Raw genomic sequence first — 6677 nt, forward strand, 5'->3', positions numbered from 1 at the left:
CCTCCCATCCCACCCATCTAGGTCATCACAGAGCACTGAGCTGATCTCCCTGTGCTATACAGCATGTTCCCACTAGCTAGCTATTTTACACATGGCTTTGAGGGCGGGGTCTAGGTGGGGGTGGGGTTTAGGCGGGGGCGGGGTCTAGACTGAGGACATGCGCAGCTGGAAACGGCAGCATGGTGGGAGGGGGCCTCGGAGCGCCGAGTCTGGAGGTAAAGACCTGGGTGGGGGTGTGGGTGTGGAGCTTAGGCTCAGCGTGGCTGGAGGGAGCCTTGGAGGGTAGAGGATTAGGCCTGGGACCTCAGCAGACTCCCTGCAGCCCAGTTGGGCAGGGGAAACACTGGCCGCATTCCCTTCTGATCTTCCGATCTCCTGAGGGTCTCTCCCCATCCTCATTGATCCTCTCACTGTGGGTGTGCCCCTCCTGAGCCTGGGAACCCCTCCCCTCGCCCAGCCGCCCCTCAGGGGCACTGCTCGCATCCAGCATCTACTTTCCCTCCCCACCTCCCACCCTCCCACACCCTCAGGAGCCATGCAGCCAGAAGGGGCCTCGGAGGGCAGAGGATCAGGCCTGGGACCTCAGCAGGCTCCCTGGGGCCTAAGTGGACAGGGGAAATGCTGGCCGCGTTCCCTTCCAATCCTCCGATCTTCCGAGGATCTCTCCCCATCCCTCTTGACAACCTCACCTTGGTTGGTCTCTCTGGGTGTGGGACCCTCCCCTCCCCCAGTCACCCCTCAGGGGCACTGGTCCCATCCCACCTCCACTTCTCCTCCCCACTCCCTCTCCTAAACATCCTACTGGGTGGCCTGGGGTTTCCTCTTGTCCTGTCCCCTTAAGTGTCAGTGGTCCCCCACCAGTGCCTGGTAGATGCCCTAGTTGTAAGGAGGGGCAAACTCCGTGTCCTCCTAGTCTGCCATCTTGACTCAGCCCTAAGCCATTGGATTTTATTTTATATGAGAACCAGAAAAGATTGGGTGCAGGTGAGTCTTATTTGGAAATTTGTTGAGGTGTGTACACAGCAGTGGGTTGATTTACCCAGGTAGAAGAATATGACAGACACTACACTTGGCGAGAAGGGGCTGGAGAAATTCTGGAAGCAGACAAACACTTTTGAGCCCTCACTATGTGCAGGTTGCTGCTCTGTTCTTCTAGACCCTGAAGAGGAAATTGCCTTTAAGGATTGTGGTGATGGTATCACAATATATTTATGCCCAAACTCATCAAAATGTATAACTTATGTCCAATTTTTTTATATATTAAGTACACCTCAACAAAGCTGAATAAAAAAAGTATCTGACTTTCTGTTTGATAAACCATAAAGTAATCAAAAGAAAGACCTCAATAACAGTTCTCTGAGTTCTAGATGGTCAAAATAACAGTTCACATTTAGTATGAGTATTGAAGCGATCCAGAAAGAAAAAGGATGAGGAGGTGGTTATTATGATGGGTAAAATATTATGCTGCACCAAAGACTGTAAATCATTATAATTACTAAATGTCAGTGACTCGTGGTAGGTACTCTATGTGGTGGGTGAGGGACATTTATAAAAACCCAAAGGCACATTATAGTGCATTTATTTTCACTTTCTACTGGGTTGGGGTGGTGGGTGAGGAATGCAGAGAGGAGCAGGGCAAGCAGATTGCTTTGGCTGGAGCTGAGGCAAGTCGAGGGGAGATGGGGGAAATACTTGGGGAGTTGAAAGTGAAGGTCCTAGTAACATGCCTCCTGGGTTCATTTGCCTTTTCTCTGCTCACTGCTTAGCAAACAAGACTGAAAGAAGCCAAAAGAGGAGAGAGCTGTATGCCCCTCCCAGCGGAGTGAGCTGCCTCGGTGGCACCTCTGAAGGAAAGACACTTGGTCTCCCTCTCTGACAGCTCCTCGTCCCACAACTTCTCCTCCAGTTGTTCCAGAATGTGCAGGTGAGAGGTACCCTTCCGGGCTCACCCGGTTCAGACATCAGCAAATGTAACAATACCACAAAAAGGAGACGCCGTAGATCCAGATCATCAAAATGGCAAGGGAAGCCACATGCCAGCAGAAGAAGATGGTGACAAATAAAATATCATTTTTGTCATCATCCATCCATTTATGGCCAGAGATTGGTTTGTACAGCATAAAGCCTATCTGGATGAGCCAAGAGCCTATAATCATATATAAAAAGGCCTTCATCACCCAGAGCTGCTGCACGTTGGGAGCCCACAGCTCTGCGATCACCACCAGCAGCAGCAGGAACAAGGCCTGGATGAGCAGGACGTGACACCGCAGCTCCACTCCTTCTGAGTCCTGCAAGTGAGACACCATCAGGGGCAGAATCAGAAACATGCCCAGGGCTTGGGCGCCTTGTTCCAGGGCAGGAGACCTCTGGGGCAGCAGGTTCTGGCTCACCACATCTACACACCCACTCAGGAAGAAGGTCGTGTAGAGAGTGAGATGCTGCCACTGTTTGTGGTACAAAAAGTTTCTCTGGTGATATATCTTGCTGATCAGTACAAACTGCCCTTGAATGTTATGCAGTTCTTGGGCTACTAAAATGAAGGAGCTCAATATCTTCGCCAGTCCCACACAGTATATTTGCTGCAGCCTCGCCCATCTTCCTTTGCTGCAGGGACGGCGTGGCAGATACTGGACGGGGTAGTTGCATATCAAAGCCCTGGAGACTAGTCGTGCGTGATAAAGACCATAGAAGAAGAGAGACAGTCCTGGGTACAGATGACCCTCAAAGCCTCCCATGAGACTGAAGGTAGGTCTGAGCACTGGCAGAGGCAAGAGGCTCTGGAGTGGCCACGTCAGGCTCTAGAGTGTGGAGGGGGGTTCTTGACGTCTACTTATATTCCCTATTCAGCTCATTGCATCCACATACAGAAGGAAAAGGGTTTTGGAGAAAACCCAAGCTTACGGTGGAGTGGGTGTCATGGTTTCCGTTCTGGTCTTCTGCTCTGGTTCATTGATAGCTAACCAACCATTGCCAGATGAAGAAATAAGCATATTCACCAGCACAATCCTTGAGCGTCTCTCTTTCTCAGAGACAATGCCATAGGCCCTCCATTGCCTCTCCTCCCCCTTCTCCCCATTTCTACCTTCCTTACTTCCCTCCCAAATTCACAGAACACAAGCAAGTACTCAGAGACAGCAAGGAGAACACACAATATAGGTTAAATCCCTTAAGATTCCTCACATATAACCTCATAGAAATACTAGGTACAAATATGCTCTTCCGGGTATAAATAGTCTTAAGAGCCACAAATAAACATACACAGCCCAATTACTCTGATGTTATTTGATGATGGCCAGAAAAATATTCACTCCTGACAATCTCTTCCCCTCATCTCCAGATAGAACTGAAATGCCTCCATCTGAGGTTCCTTCCTTTGAGTTTCAGTGTTTTTCCAACTTATGCAGGCAAATAGGTTCCACTCAGAGATACCGATTTGAAATCTCTTGGGGTAGTGTCTTGCAATAAGCACTTCAGTAAACATTCCCAGGGAATTTTCTTATGCACACTAAATTTTGAGAATCACTGAGTAAAATGTAGGTACTGGTATCAAAGAAGATCCTATTCAGCTAGTAACCTTCATGTGAATTAAACATCAAATATTTTCTCTCATGCAAAAAGCATTTATTTACAGTGTGATGGTCATGTTACGCTTCATGACTGTCAAGTACAGGAAATGTCTCTAATTAATTATGTTTTATATTGATCCTACAGATTTCCATATTGGTTTATTTGTCTTTTGTTGCTACTATGAATGGATCTTACATTTTATTATATTATTTTTACTGATATGAGACTATAATTTTATATTGCTCTTTATATTAATCATCTTGTTGCATTTATATACTGTTCTTACTAATTTTCAAATGATTTTAATTATGTCCTTTTAGATATATTTTTGTCTTTTCTAATTGCCTTTTCTCAATGAAATGTCCTGATAGAAATCTATTGTCATTTTGATTATGAAAGCTTCCCTTGGAAATTCCCTGGCGGCCCAGTGGTTAGTACTCTGCGCTTTCACTGACAAGGGTGCTGATTCAATCCCTGGTAGGGGAACTAAGATCCCGCAAGCCGCTCGCACCGTGTGGCGTGGCCGAAAAGAAAAAAAAAAGAAAGAAAAAGAAAGCTTCCCTCTTCTGGGAAGTGTCCCCTCAAACCATCTGGGTCAAGTGGGAGCTGTCATCTTTTATTCAATTCTGCTTTCCTAGTCATAGATCAGCCAAGGGATGGACACCTGACCCAGCTAAGCCAATCTCAGCCCTTCACCAGATTTTTTTTTATATTTTCATATCTTTTATTCCTAATGGTTGATTATGTGTATTTTCTTTTTTTAATATTTATTTATTTATTTATTTATTTTTGGCTGCTTTGGGTCTTCATTTCTGTGCGAGGGCTTTCTCTAGTTGTGGCAAGCGGGGGCCACTCTTCATCGCGGTGCGCGGGCCTCTCACTATCGCGGCCTCTCTTGTTGCGGAGCACAGGCTCCAGGCATGCAGGCTCAGTAGTTGTGGCTCACGGGCCTAGTTGCTCCGCGGCATGTGGGATCTTCCCAGACCAGGGCTTGAACCCGTGTCCCCTGCATTGGCAGGCAGATTCTCAACCACTGCGCCACCAGGGAAGCCCCACCAGATTTTTTTAAACCAAAGGAAACAGCTGTCAGCTCTTCTGTTCACTATAGAACCAAGTGGTGTATTAGGGTTGTATTTCCTTCTCCATGGATGCGTCTTGTACTGGGTATTTGTCATTGTGTAACTAATTAACATAAACTGGTGGCTTAAAACAACATACATTTATTCTCAGCTTCTGTGGGTCAGGATGCAGGCATAGCTTTACTGGGTCCTCTGCTCAGAGTGTCACAAAGTGCAGTCAAGGTGTCTGCCAGGATGTGTTTCATTCTGTAGCTCAGGGTTCTCTTGGAAGCTGATATGGTTGTGGCAGAATTTGGTTCCTTGTAGTTGTAGGACTGAGGTCCCCATTTGCTTGCTAGCTGTCATTTTACACCTAACAGACTGACAAAAATTAGCCTGACAATAGTCTGACGATGTGAAAGAAATAGAATAATTAATACATTCTGAGGGGGGATGTAAGTTAATACAACCACTTTGGAAAAGAATTTGGCATTATATGACTTTATATAGTAAAGTTGAAGATATACATCCTTACTTGTATATACTGTACAACAACTCTCAGGAATGTCCACAATAGCACTGTTTAAAACTGACAGAGAGAGAGAGACAAATACTCAAAATGTCCTTCACTATTTAAATGCATAGATACATTTATCAAATACTCATAAAATAAAATATCATAGGGGAGTGAAAATGATAATTACAGCTACATTCAACAACAACATTGTGACAGTTTCATGTGTCAACTTGACTGGGCATATGGTGCCCAGATTAAACATTATTTCTGGATGTGTCTGTGAGATTAGCCTTTGAATGGGTGGATTTAGTAAAGTAGATGGCCCACCCCGATGTAGGTGGACCTTATCTAATCCGCTGTGGGTCTGAATAGAACAAAAGACAGAGGAAGGAGGAATTTGCCCCTTTTTTTCCCTGCCTGTCTACTGAGCTGGGACATGGGTCTTCTGCTCTTGCACTGGGATCTACATCAATCGCTCCCCTGGTTCTCAGGTCTTTAGACCCAGATTGGAATTATATCACCGGCTTTCCTGGCTCTCCAGATTGGAGAGAGCATATGATGGGACTTCTCTTCCTCCATAATTGTATGAGCCATTTCCTCAAAATAAATCTCTATCTATCTATCTATCTATGTATCTATGTATCTATGTATCTATGTATCTATGTATCTATGTATCTATCTATCTATCTATCTATCTATCATCTCCTATTGGTTTTTTTTCTCTGGAGAACCCTGACTAAGACAAACATGGAATCTCAAAAATGTAATTTTGGATGAGAAAACAATGTCACAAAATATACATAATTTTGTGGATGATTCTACATACATAAAGTTCAAAAACATTCACAACTGAAAAATGTGAACACATATGTGGAACTATAAACAAAATTCAGGAAAAATGGTTACCTCTGAGAGGGAAAGGATAGGATAGATTTGAGAGGGATACACAGGACATTGAAAATAATGGCAGTGTTTTTTCTGTTCTTACAGTGGGTAATGAGCACGGGAGTGTTGTATCCCAATGTTTACCTGCATTCTATAAATGTTATTTCGTATCTACTCAATATTAATTTTCTTTTAAGAAATAAGAAGACTAAGTAGAAGTGTTGTGTAGGTGAGTGAGACTTGATGCCTAGCAAGTCTACTTTTGGGTGAGAAGGTGGGAAGACAGCTGTTTGCAAAGGGGCTATCCCATATGCCAAAATGAGTTTTTCTCTAGGCCATCAACACTTCTATGCATCATCCTACAATACAACTGACTTTTTTTCACTCAGTCATGTATCATGATGGAGACAGAACCATTTTGTCATATAGAGGTGCTGCTTACTCCTTTTAATGTCATATTCTTTATCCAGTTCCTTATTGATGAAAATGTTGGTCTATCTGTTTTTTAAAAACAAATAATTCTGAGAAAATATTCTTCTTTAGGGTAGATAACCATAAATGACATTTCTGAGTTATAGACTAGTATTCCCTTTTTCAGTTTTAATAGATAGTGATAAATGTCCCATCAAAGTGGTGGTACCAATTTTCAC

The 6677-nt window shown here is 44.2% G+C and overlaps 1 pseudogene across 1 annotated transcript; it reads right to left on the reverse strand.

Moving 5' to 3' along the window:
* Positions 1-549: 549 nt before the first annotated feature.
* LOC309632601 (transmembrane epididymal protein 1 pseudogene) lies at positions 550-5764 on the reverse strand (annotated as a pseudogene). The gene has a single exon. The product of its transcript is annotated as a transmembrane epididymal protein 1 pseudogene (transcript).
* Positions 5765-6677: the final 913 nt, after the last annotated feature.

Source organism: Balaenoptera borealis (genome assembly GCF_965194805.1).
Source record: "Balaenoptera borealis genome assembly, chromosome: 1".
Taxonomy (NCBI): Eukaryota; Metazoa; Chordata; class Mammalia; order Artiodactyla; family Balaenopteridae; genus Balaenoptera; species Balaenoptera borealis.